At 44.6% G+C, this 10,957-nt stretch overlaps 1 pseudogene across 1 annotated transcript; it reads left to right on the top strand.

The window, feature by feature from the left end:
- Positions 1–674: 674 nt before the first annotated feature.
- Positions 675–8,350, top strand: LOC119879183 (annotated as a pseudogene). The gene is made up of 5 exons (XR_005387367.1): positions 675–711; positions 1,634–1,778; positions 3,853–3,979; positions 4,399–4,534; positions 4,717–8,350. The product of XR_005387367.1 is annotated as a calmodulin-1-like (transcript).
- Positions 8,351–10,957: the final 2,607 nt, after the last annotated feature.

The raw sequence follows: 10,957 nt of genomic DNA, 5'->3' as shown, positions 1-10,957 counted from the left end.
GCTTTTAATAAATAACTGCCTAATTTAAATGGAAAGCACTTACTACACGGAATGAAGTTGGTGGGGGGTAACCCATTGCTGCGTATTTATTTTTTCCACTTAATTGTATCTCATAGAATAGATATGAAAGCCTGTTAATCCCACTCAATGCCATTATGTAACGCCTATTTGGAGATTTTGGAGCACTCGCAGCACTGCGCTAAAGGTGCGCTAAAAGCCTGCCCCTGGCCAGGATCCTGGCTGTGGTGACAGCAGCGTCAGGCTGGGATCCTCGGGTGGAAGGGGGGGCCTGCGGTGTCCCTGGCGCAGTAGGTGGCGCTCGTTCTCAGAGCTGGCCGCGGCATCCGATGTGGTGTGGCCTTTTGCCACTAGAGGTGCCATTTTTCAAATTATGAACTGACCCTTCCTCGGTAGACCTCGGAGCACACAGCCACAGGCCCGGCAAAGAAAACCTGAAGTGAAATGTCACTTCTTTGTCACCCTTTGTTTTTTAAGATAGCACAAAGTGTTCCCTTTGTTCTGATTGTTTTCATCTAATGGCTAACATTTTCAAATGGTTGGGTTTTTCTTTTTTTAAGATTTTTTTTTTTGGAAAAGTCAGTTTCAAAAGTATCATTGGGAAAACTCTTGCTTTCAATCAATGCTTGCATTGAGTTATAACCTCTTCTTTTTTTATGTAGGCTGATCAGCTGACCGAAGAACAGATTGCTGGTAAGTTGATGACTTTAGGAAGTCCCAGTAGGCCAGAACTAGGCACCCCTCAGTTTGAGTGACTTCTCTGACCCTTCCCCCCCCTGTAATTTGAGCAGTTTTCTAAGAACTTATTTAAATGGAAGCAATCAGCAGAAATATTTGGGTCAGGTGTTAATTCCTTGCCAGTGTTTACGAGGCAATGTGAAAGGGAGTGGAGCTAGGAATACTTGTTCACCCTGGAGTGTTTGACTTTGTGGTGGTCAGGGCTTTGCGTGTAATGAGATTGCGCTGAGCCTGCTACTCAGAAATGCAGTGTAGAATTCTTGTGCCACAGGTCTTTTAGTAATTCACCTTGAAGGCTTGTGCTTTCTATTGGAAAATAAATGGGAATGGGTGAAAATGAGGGTTGGGACTACAATAATAATAATTAAGGGAGTTAGTTTAGATTCTAGCTTTTGGTATTCCTTAGAGGATTTTTTTGAGGGGATTTCTTTCTAGGAAACCAGGGATATCTTTGAAATGCCATAAGTGCCATATGGAGAGGACACGCTGGTTACCTGGGAATAGGTTTCTAGTAACCCCTATGAAATGAGTTCAGAGGGCTATAGAAATTTAACAGGGACTTTAAGGGAACACGTGGACCAATCTTCACTTGTCAGATCAGACTAATTTGAGTATGTTGGCTTAGTTTTCTTTAAAAATATGAAGATACTGTGGTTTTATGGAACCGGTTACCAGGAGCAGTGTTTGCTTTATGGACTGCTGAATGAAGGTCTGTCCGATGGGACTATTGTGGTCTTTATTTCAGTAGATAAAGACCAGGCAGTTTCTGATAATGTGCAGACTTGGATGGTTTGCTTTGGCAAGCCCAAGGGAAGTGTGTGCTGTGGCTGGGTTGGGGTAAAGATGTTCATTCTAAAGGGTAAACTTTTGTTTTCAGAGTTCAAGGAAGCTTTCTCCCTATTTGACAAAGATGGCGATGGCACCATCACAACAAAGGAACTTGGAACTGTCATGAGGTCACTGGGTCAGAACCCAACAGAAGCCGAATTGCAGGATATGATCAACGAGGTGGAATGCTGACGGTGAGGGTTTAGACCTATGAATGAGTGCCAGTGTTGTGTAATTCAAGTTCAGACATGTCACAAGATTGTCTTTCAGGTCCCCAGAGCAAAGCAAATGCGCAGCGATCCTTTCGGTGGTTGCCTTACAGCCGTTGACAATGAAAATAGAAGATTATGGGCCTGCCTTTGGCTGTGCTCACTGTCTAGAACATTTCCTGGATCAGATCGCTGTATTGTTCTTTTCTACTTGCCATGACCTACAGCTCAATCTTTTATCAACTGGCCAATGAGTCTGCGCTGAGTACTTTGGGGAAGTAAAAAAATAGCCATAGACCTTATAAAAAAGCTTACTGTCTCGAAGCGGAGTGGGAAGTGAAGTGGGAGAGGAGCACTCTTAAGTATTAATATAGAATTGAGTACAGCGTGAGCCGTAGACATGTTTATCAAAGAGAATTTTGAGGATCGTGTGAAGCTTAGAGGTGGCGTGTTCGATGACTGCAGGAAGGAGATTTATAGAACTAACAGAAGGGGAGGATGAATACAACTGCAGAGCAAGAAGGAACAAGCAATACCCCTGTAACAGTGGGTCTCCAATTGGTTACCGATTCCAGTGAACAGTAGACCTTTTATTGTTCACATCTCTCAGCAGTTTTGGAGCATTCCCCTCTCGAAAAAGACCATGTCTTTTTGGAAACCATGTACTCTGTAACGTTGTAGAACATGGTAAACTTTTAAAAAACGAGTGAAGAATAAACAGTTGGGACCTAGACTGTCTGGATGATTGGTTTGATAGCCATTTGAACGATTATGGTCTTGTAAATTGATAAAGTAGAGTTAAATTTGGTCACATACATTTAGAAGCAGGGGTTTGAGCGAGCTCTTTAACACGTGGCTTCAGCCCACCCAAGCTACTTTGAAAAGAGTTTTCGTCCATATTGATGTTTTGGCAAAGAGGTAGTTCATAATTCTGTCTTGGGGGACTGCTAAGATGATTGGCCATCTGGGAACCTGGAGTGGCCACCTCCCATTTTATGTGAACCCTGGGAAACTGTGCTTAAGGCCTGGCAAAGTGTATAGGCTCTGAGATTGTATGAACAAGGAGGGAGAAATTGTCTCAGGCTCCAGAATCTAGTATTTACAAAGAATAAATGTAATGCCTGAGGATGTCTTCTCTGCATGGCCGTGAGATAGCACCTCAAATAATTTACTTTGTGTTACGTGAATATCATAAATACTTTAAAATTTTGAAGGCCAAAAGATTTCTGAATTATTACTTTGATTTAAAGGTACTGGTGAAAATAAGTAACTTAACCTAAGGCTTTTTTCCTTTTAACGTAATTTTGTTTTTGTTTAAGTCAAGTTACTCTGTTAAACTGGTGGCTTGTTTTTGGGGGGGGTGGGGCAGTGCTCACCTAATTCATAGTGTTAAGAGGGGAAGTTGTTCGGGGTACTGGCCATAGAACAGACTATTCTGACAGTTTCCTAAGTGGTCATGGTCGACTTATGAAAACACTTCCCAGCCTTGCCCTTAACAAAGATCTTGATTTTAGAAACAAAAGTGATTAGATGACTTATCATCATGTGGCCAAGAAATGCTTTCTGGAGAAGACTTTGTGATACTTTATTCTCTGTAGCATAACAAAGTCTGTTTTTCCCCCTTCCGTAATCCTTGTCTTCTGTAAAAACATTTTGTTATACTGGCTGGCCAGTTCTGGGCCTTGACCAGCATCACTAGCCAAGGCAGAGGTAGGTCCAAGTGCTCACCTGCACTTGGTGGGGCGGGGGGCAGGGAGGAATGGAAGGGTGCCGTGTGCTTTTTCCTCTGGAGTTGCACAACTGCCTTTAGTGGTCACAAACCTACACGTGCGCTGTCCTTTGCATCAAGAAGGGCTGGCCGGCACCCTGATTACTAGTTTGAATCCCATGAATCATGTGAAATCACCCTGCAAAGTGTTTGAACAGTTTAGACTTACAAGTGGTTTAACCTAATAAGATAACTTATTGATTTGCCCAGGTGAGTCTTAACCATTTTATAAAGCGCTTTTAAGAGGATGACTGCCCCGTAGCATTACCGAAGCACTTAATTTTACATGAGCTTTTGTCTTTTAATTTGAGGTAATGGCACCATTGACTTCCCGGAATTTTTGACTATGATGGCTAGAAAAATGAAAGATACAGACAGTGAAGAAGAAATTCGCGAGGCATTCCGAGTCTTTGACAAGGTAATCCTGGGTCTGTGTTGGAGACGGCACTTACACATACGGCTGTTTGGCTACTGCTTCTAACACACTTTGAACACTTAAATACAATTGCCTGGGCCTCTGCGATCTCACTTCCAAATGTGCCCACTCGTTACGGCAGCCTGACTGGGTGAGGGTAAGCATTGTTAGTAGTGGGGGAGGGCTGAACCGAGATTTCTTGATTGCTGCGCTCCATCTGTTAGCTCTAGCCAAGCCCTCACCTTTTTGGTGCACACCGGGTGCACGTATGTGGTGGGTAAGGGTGGGAGCCGGAGCTGGGCCAGCTGTCACCGTGTGCAGAGTTGGCAGTGCTGCCCGAGGGCACGCATAAGTCACAGAGCTGCTTGCCGGTTCAGAAACACTGCCCACCACTCCCAGTGACACCTGCTTGACATTCACAGGATGGCAACGGTTACATCAGTGCGGCAGAACTACGTCATGTCATGACAAACTTAGGAGAAAAACTAACAGACGAAGAAGTAGATGAAATGATCAGAGAAGCAGATATTGATGGAGATGGGCAAGTCAACTATGAAGGTAAAAAGCACTACGCCTCTTTAGCTTCGTTTTTAATAGTCTTACCTTTGGTGTCTATGAACAAGTTAACTGCTTCACCAGACACTGATCTACATTTATTTTCTTGATGCAGAGTAGAGATGTTGTGTTCATTAAAGCTGCTTTTGAAGATAACCGAAAGTTATGATTGTTTGTCTTTTCAGAATTCGTACAGATGATGACTGCAAAATGAAGGCCTACTTTCAACTCCTTTCCCCCCTTCTAGAAGAATCAAATTGAATCTTTTACTTACCTCTTGCAAAAAAAAAGTTCATTTACTCATTCTGTTTCTATATAGCAAAACTGAATGTCAAAAGTACCTTCTGTCCACACACACAAAATCTGCATGTATTGGGTGGTGGTCCTGTCCCCTAAAGATCAAGCTACACATCAGTTTTACGATATAAATACTTGTACTACCTTAATGATAAGGAAGCACTTAGTGGACTCCTTGCAGTTCCATTTGCTCATGATTAATACACTGTTTGGGCTGGCCAGTTTTTCATGCATGCAGCTTGACAATTGAGCACAGTCAGGCATTTGTATTAAAAACGAAAAATGAAAAAACAAATCTAAAACGTACTCAACTGGGTTCTAGTTCAATTTGTTAGTAGAAATTGTCATAGCTGGTTTACTGAAAACATTTAAAATTGGTTTACCTCAGGATGCTGTGCAGAAAAATGGGTGAAGGATAAACTGTCTAGATGTAGCCCCACTTAGGACGGCCCTCCCATACTTCCATGTGCCCCTTCCCCCCACCCATGGTGACGATGACACACATCCTGGTGGCATGCGTGTGTTGGTTTAGCGTTGTCTGCGTTGTACTAGAGCGAAAATGGGTGTCAGGCTTGTCACCATTCACACAGAAATTTAAAAAAAAAAAAAAAAAAAAGGAAAAAAACCTTTACCAAGGGAGCATCTTTGGACTCTCTGTTTTTAAAACCTCCTGAACCATGACTTGGAGCCAGCAGATTAGGCTGTGGCTGTGGACTTCAGCACAACCATCAACATTGCTGATCAAGAAATTACAATATACGTCCATTCCAAGTTGTAAATGCTAGTTTTTTTTTTTTTTTTTTCCAATAAAAAGACCATTAACTTAAAGTGGTGTTAAATGCTTTGTAAAGCTGAGATCTAAATGGGGACAAGGCAATGGAGGAGAGGTCAGGACCTTTTAAATGCCCACCGCCCAGCACTGGGCTTCTCACACTCCCACCCTCCTCTCCCTGATACCCCAGCACCAACCTCTGAGCCTGAGACCTTGCCTAAAACCAGAGATGGCAGTTTGCTTCATCCTATCAATGGACATGTAGGTCTACTTGTATTTTCACTGGGGGAGGGGGGGCGGGGGGTGGGGAGTGAACCCTGGTAACTTCATGACTATTCAGGCAGTGGCGCTCTTAATGAAGGAAAAAAAACCACTTTTTCTCAAGCATGTACTTAGGGGTTCTTCTCAATCGTGCTGCTGATTACCTGTTTTATGTAACTACTTGAGACCATCTGTGCAAGAGACATGATTTAGTGTGTCTGTCTGTAATTCAATCCTCGCTGTGTGCTAGAAGCAGTAGTCCCTTCTAAGCCAGTCTTGATGCCTAAAGACACTACCGGTCATCTTTGATTCATGATTTTTAATTTATGATTTTACTTTTCTTCAGCCTCCTTTTCAATTTTTTTTTCCCCTAAAGTTGACTTTGCTTCCCCGCCTCCCCCCCCCCCCAAGTAGAACTAACTCTAGCCCCCCCAGCTTGAAAGTCAAACTCCAGCCTAGAGGGGGTTTTGTGTCTCATAAACCTGTAACCAAAACAGATACTGGTACTGGTTTTTGCAGTGGGATTGGTGTGCTTTTTTTTTTTTTTTTTTTTAAAAACCCTTTAAAAAGGAATATTGCATTTAGTGCAGAACTCTTTCTGTAATGAAGGCTGGATGTGCATTTTTCAGGGTGTTAACTGGTTGTATCTCACCAGTGAGGAGAGTTGGGTTTTGAGTGTTTTCTGTGGGAGGTTTTAATTTGCCAGGGAACAGCGGCAGGCTGCTAGCGAGGCAGCGACAAGCTCTTGGCAGCCAAATGGGTGCATTCAGGGCTGATTTATAGAGACCCTTGGCTTCTCCCTCTCCTACTCCCTGTCTTTCTGGCATTTTGCAGCTTGTTAGATTTCCTGCCAGAGGGATGGGTCAGAGCAGTGGAGAGGAGCCCGCCCATCTACTTTTGCTGTTGGTCCTTAGACTGGGTGGTTATTGAAGAGGAGACCCAGAGCTAGAGGTGACTTCCATAACTCCCCGAATCTGGAAGGAACACCTGAGAACACCTCGGAGGTTGTTCAGGTGAGACAGGGAGGACTTAGGGCTCCTGGATGTTTCTTACAGGGAGCCCAAGTCCTGACTCATCTCAGGCCTACGTCCTGATGGCTTCTTGGTCATTTCAAAGAGGGTTGGGGGTAATTGAACTTGTTTTTAACACTTTGCCTTCTGTCTTAACTCTTTCGTCAAGTCTTTTTCTAGAAGCTAGGTGGGCTCCATTTTAGTGGTCCCACAACCCTTCCTAAAAGACTGCTTTTGAAACCAGATTCTTCCGTGGCCAGCATCCTGTATGGGAAGCAAAGCCTTTCCCCCAGGGAGTGTCGAGTCCCAGCTTGGTGCAGAGGGGCAGCCCCATCCTCTGCAGCCTTTTCCCTCTGGCTTCAGGGAAGACCAGCCCAGGTGGGGTGTTTGCAGACTGCATGAGTTTGTGAGAGGACAGAGCTGGGTGTTGGGTCCATACCCTTAAAAGTTGGTTAGCACCTCCCTGTAAACTCTTGCCCCTTACTTCTAACTGCTCTATAAATATATACATATATTTATATATATAAAGTGACTAGTTTAACTGGCATCCCGCTTGAGCCTGAGACTTGCCATAAGAAACTGCTGAGTACTTGGCAAACACTTTCATAGTTTTGTTCTCCATCTGTTGGGGGTAGGTGTTGAGCAAGGCAAATGCATCTCAACGTTTCAGATGGGCTTTTGACGCACTGTTGCCAAGGAAGGCTTTTTCTGATTTTTAGACAAATGAATTTTTGCACACTTTAATTGGTGTCTTTCGGCAACTTAAACACATGGAAAATTAGCTACTGTACATATTTTTATATTCTCTTTATAAAATGCATGTCTGACTGTACCTGTAACCTGTGTTGTGACGAGAGCAGCCGTCCAGTAGGCCTCCCACGTGCTGCTGCGGCCCGTCAAGAGCAGCAGCATATGATTAGCCCCTCAGCATACTGGGAACTTCCTCCTAAACCAAGAATGTAAATTTGGTCAAAAGTCTGCTCTTTGTTCATTCAATTATTTTAAACATTTGAATTAATTATTGTATATCCGAAACACATGATCCTTTTTGGCAGTGACGAAGATTCCACGAATGTGTCTTACTAACCTATCCCCTACAGCTGGCAGTTAGTATTTTCCTTTCTTTTTCCCAATCCCTTGAAGTTGTCCTATAGGAGACAGAAACCCTTTGCTGTCTGTATCCCTTGGAGTAAGAAGGTAGCGGCCTGGGTGGAGTGTGTGTTCTTTCTCCAGCTCTCCTAACGTTCCTGAGCACGTCTGTAGCAAGGATGGCGCTAGTTCCGATGCAGAAGCTACCCTTTACCGTGGTGATTCGAAAAAGGAGATGTACTTGAACGTTTCTGTAAATCTTGAGATAAACTGTTTGGAGATTTAACCACCTCTCTGATGGGGGACCAACTCTATGGAAATTGTAAATAAGTTTTATTTATAAACCTGGCACTGTATCCAATAAACATTTCTGCAGCCTTTCATCTCTAACTGTGAACTGTGTAGGTTTGTAGCTCGTGTAGCCCTGCCCTCCGTCCCCTCCGCTTGACGGGAACGAGGTCCACCTGCGCTCAGGTGTCATCCCCCTCCCCCCCAGGCTCTGGGACGGCAGGTGGGCAGGTGAACACGAGGGGCCCGGGACACCGCGGACACGTCCCCACGGCAGCTTGCTCTAGTTTTCCGTTCAGGCGTCAAGAGCTGATGTTGGAACATGACCTCGAGGCCTCCTGACCGTATCCAGGCTGGCTTTACGCCAACGCGCGCGCTGTAGGAAGATTCATTGCCCTTTGACCTCGGCGTTGACCCCCAGTTTCTTTAGGGATTGCGTGAAGAACTACACTGTAAAAACAGGACAGGAGTTTTAAATGACCTAAGCGCGCGTCTCCTGGCCATCATGTCTAGAGCGAGCAGGGCAGCCTGGGAAATGGGATGGGACTCAGCTTTACAACCTGGGAGCTGAAACCTTCCCCTTAATAGGTCCTGTCCCAGACCCTGATCCTAGACAAAGTGCCCCAGCAGGAAAGGCCACCTCTGTTTCCAGAAGGATCTTTTTTTGCAGGCTGCCTTGCCTGTTTCCTTCTACACAGAAGCAGCCAGATGGCCGAAAAGAAGGGGAAAGATGACAGAGCTGCTGCTTTGGTTGGAAGGCCCATTTCAGGGAGCATTTGGCTCCTCTTATACAGGAGCTGCAGTAAAGGTTGTGACCCTGCGGCGGGGACGGAGCCTTCTGCCCTGACACTCTCAGCCTGGCTCTGTTGGTTTCGTCCCTCTGCTGCTATGGGTGGGCGCTTTGCTTCTCTGGGGCCTCAGTTTCCTCCTCAGTTAAAAATAAGACTTTTGAACCTACTAGCTTTCTGGGATTCTGACCAAGCCAGCTTGACATTACTTGTTTAAACTGAAATTGCAGCCTGGGTGCCTGGGCGGCTCGGCTGGTGGAGCATCTGCCTTCTGCTGGGATTGTGATGCCGGGGTCCTGAGTTCGAGCCCTGGGTCAGGCTCCCTGCTCAGCAAGGAGTCTGCTTCTCCCTCTCCCTCTGCGCCTCCTGCTCCTGCTCCCTCATGCTCCCTCTCATGCTTTCTTGGGTGTGCACTCAGGCTCCCTCTCAAATAAACGAGAAAGAAAATCTTAAAAAAAAAAAAAAAAAAAAGAAGTGCGGCCTAAAGGGTGGGAGGCAAAATAATGTGGGCGTGCTATATGCTTTGAGGTGACAAATGGGATTTTTAAAGTGTTAGCAGCTCCGTGTTGGTGGAGTGGAGGGTAAGCTTTGCTGTTAGACTGTGATGTAATATTGGAACGTGGGTCAGAGAACTGATCATTAAGTGACTTCCATCCTCCTCCCAGGACGGAAATAGGAAGCTCCCACTCTGCCTGCGAGAGATCCAGTCCAAGTGGCAACGTCATCTGGATTTGCAACGGCTTTGGTTCAGGAAACACACACACACACACACACACACACACACACACACACTTCCGATTTGAGCTGAACTTCCCTGGGCAGTGGGGGCTGGAGCACCCAATGACTCAGGATGCCTTAGAAGGAAATAAAACTTGAAAGTTTTTTATAGCTTGGAGCTTCTCTCCCACTGCCCTCAACCCTCTGCCAGGGAGCGGGAGGAGTTAGCTCACACTCCAGAACCCCACCAGGGAGAGCAGAGGGGGGCAGAGGAGCCGGATGGCTTTCCTGCCTCTCCCATTGACAATCCCTGAACATGAGCTTAAAAAAAAAAAAAAAAAAAAAAAAAAAAACAGCTTTCCTCATAAGAATTATGTTCCTCCTGTGTGCTGGCAACCTTTGGAGTGAGTGGGTATTTACACACTCAGGTAGTATTTGAAATGTCTCCTCTCAAAGTTTCGTTTTCACGTTTACAAAGACAAAGGGGAAGAATCTGGAGGTACTTCCATTAGTAAGACAATTTCTTAAAGTTTGTCGTATCCTCTTTGTATCCTGGCTGCATGTAAACATGGACAGTTTGCTTTTTATTTTTTTAATTTATTTTTAAATTTTATTTATTTATTTATTTATTTGACAGTTTGCTTTTAGACTAATGTCCTTCCCCTTGTTGGGCTGTAGTCTGCCCTTCAAGTTGGGACTTTCTTGTTCAGTTACTCTTTTATAGTAAAAGATTCCCACCGCCCCCCCTCTCCCCAGATCGGTACCAGAGGCAAGATTTGAGATGATAGATTATAAAAAGAAAATAGAAAATAAGTGAAAAAATAATACTTCGGTTAAAAGGACTAGATCAGGGGCGCCTGGGTGGCTGAGGCAGTTCAATCAGGAAGTCTGATTCTTGATCTCAGCTCAGGTCATGATCTCAGGGTTGTGAGTTCAAGCCCTGCATTGAGCTCCATGCTGGGGGTGGAGCCTGTTTTTTTGTTTTTTTTTTAAAGGACTAGATCATTGTAGGTCAAACTCTCAGTGCAAATATCCATATCTGGTGATTCTCAAATTTTGGGGACTACTTCCCATGATAAGAAGCTTGCCCACTCCCATTTTTTCAGAAGTATGTTTCCGTATAAAATCTGATATCAAATGACCCCACTATCCTGTAAAACAGTTAACTCTTAGTATTTCCTTCCAGAATTTTTTCTTACCCCAT

This window comes from Canis lupus, unplaced genomic scaffold (genome assembly GCF_011100685.1).
Source record: "Canis lupus familiaris isolate Mischka breed German Shepherd unplaced genomic scaffold, alternate assembly UU_Cfam_GSD_1.0 chrUn_S370H530, whole genome shotgun sequence".
Taxonomy (NCBI): Eukaryota; Metazoa; Chordata; class Mammalia; order Carnivora; family Canidae; genus Canis; species Canis lupus.
The sequence above is the reverse complement of the archived record's forward strand: the minus strand, read 5'-3'. Positions and strand labels throughout refer to the sequence as shown.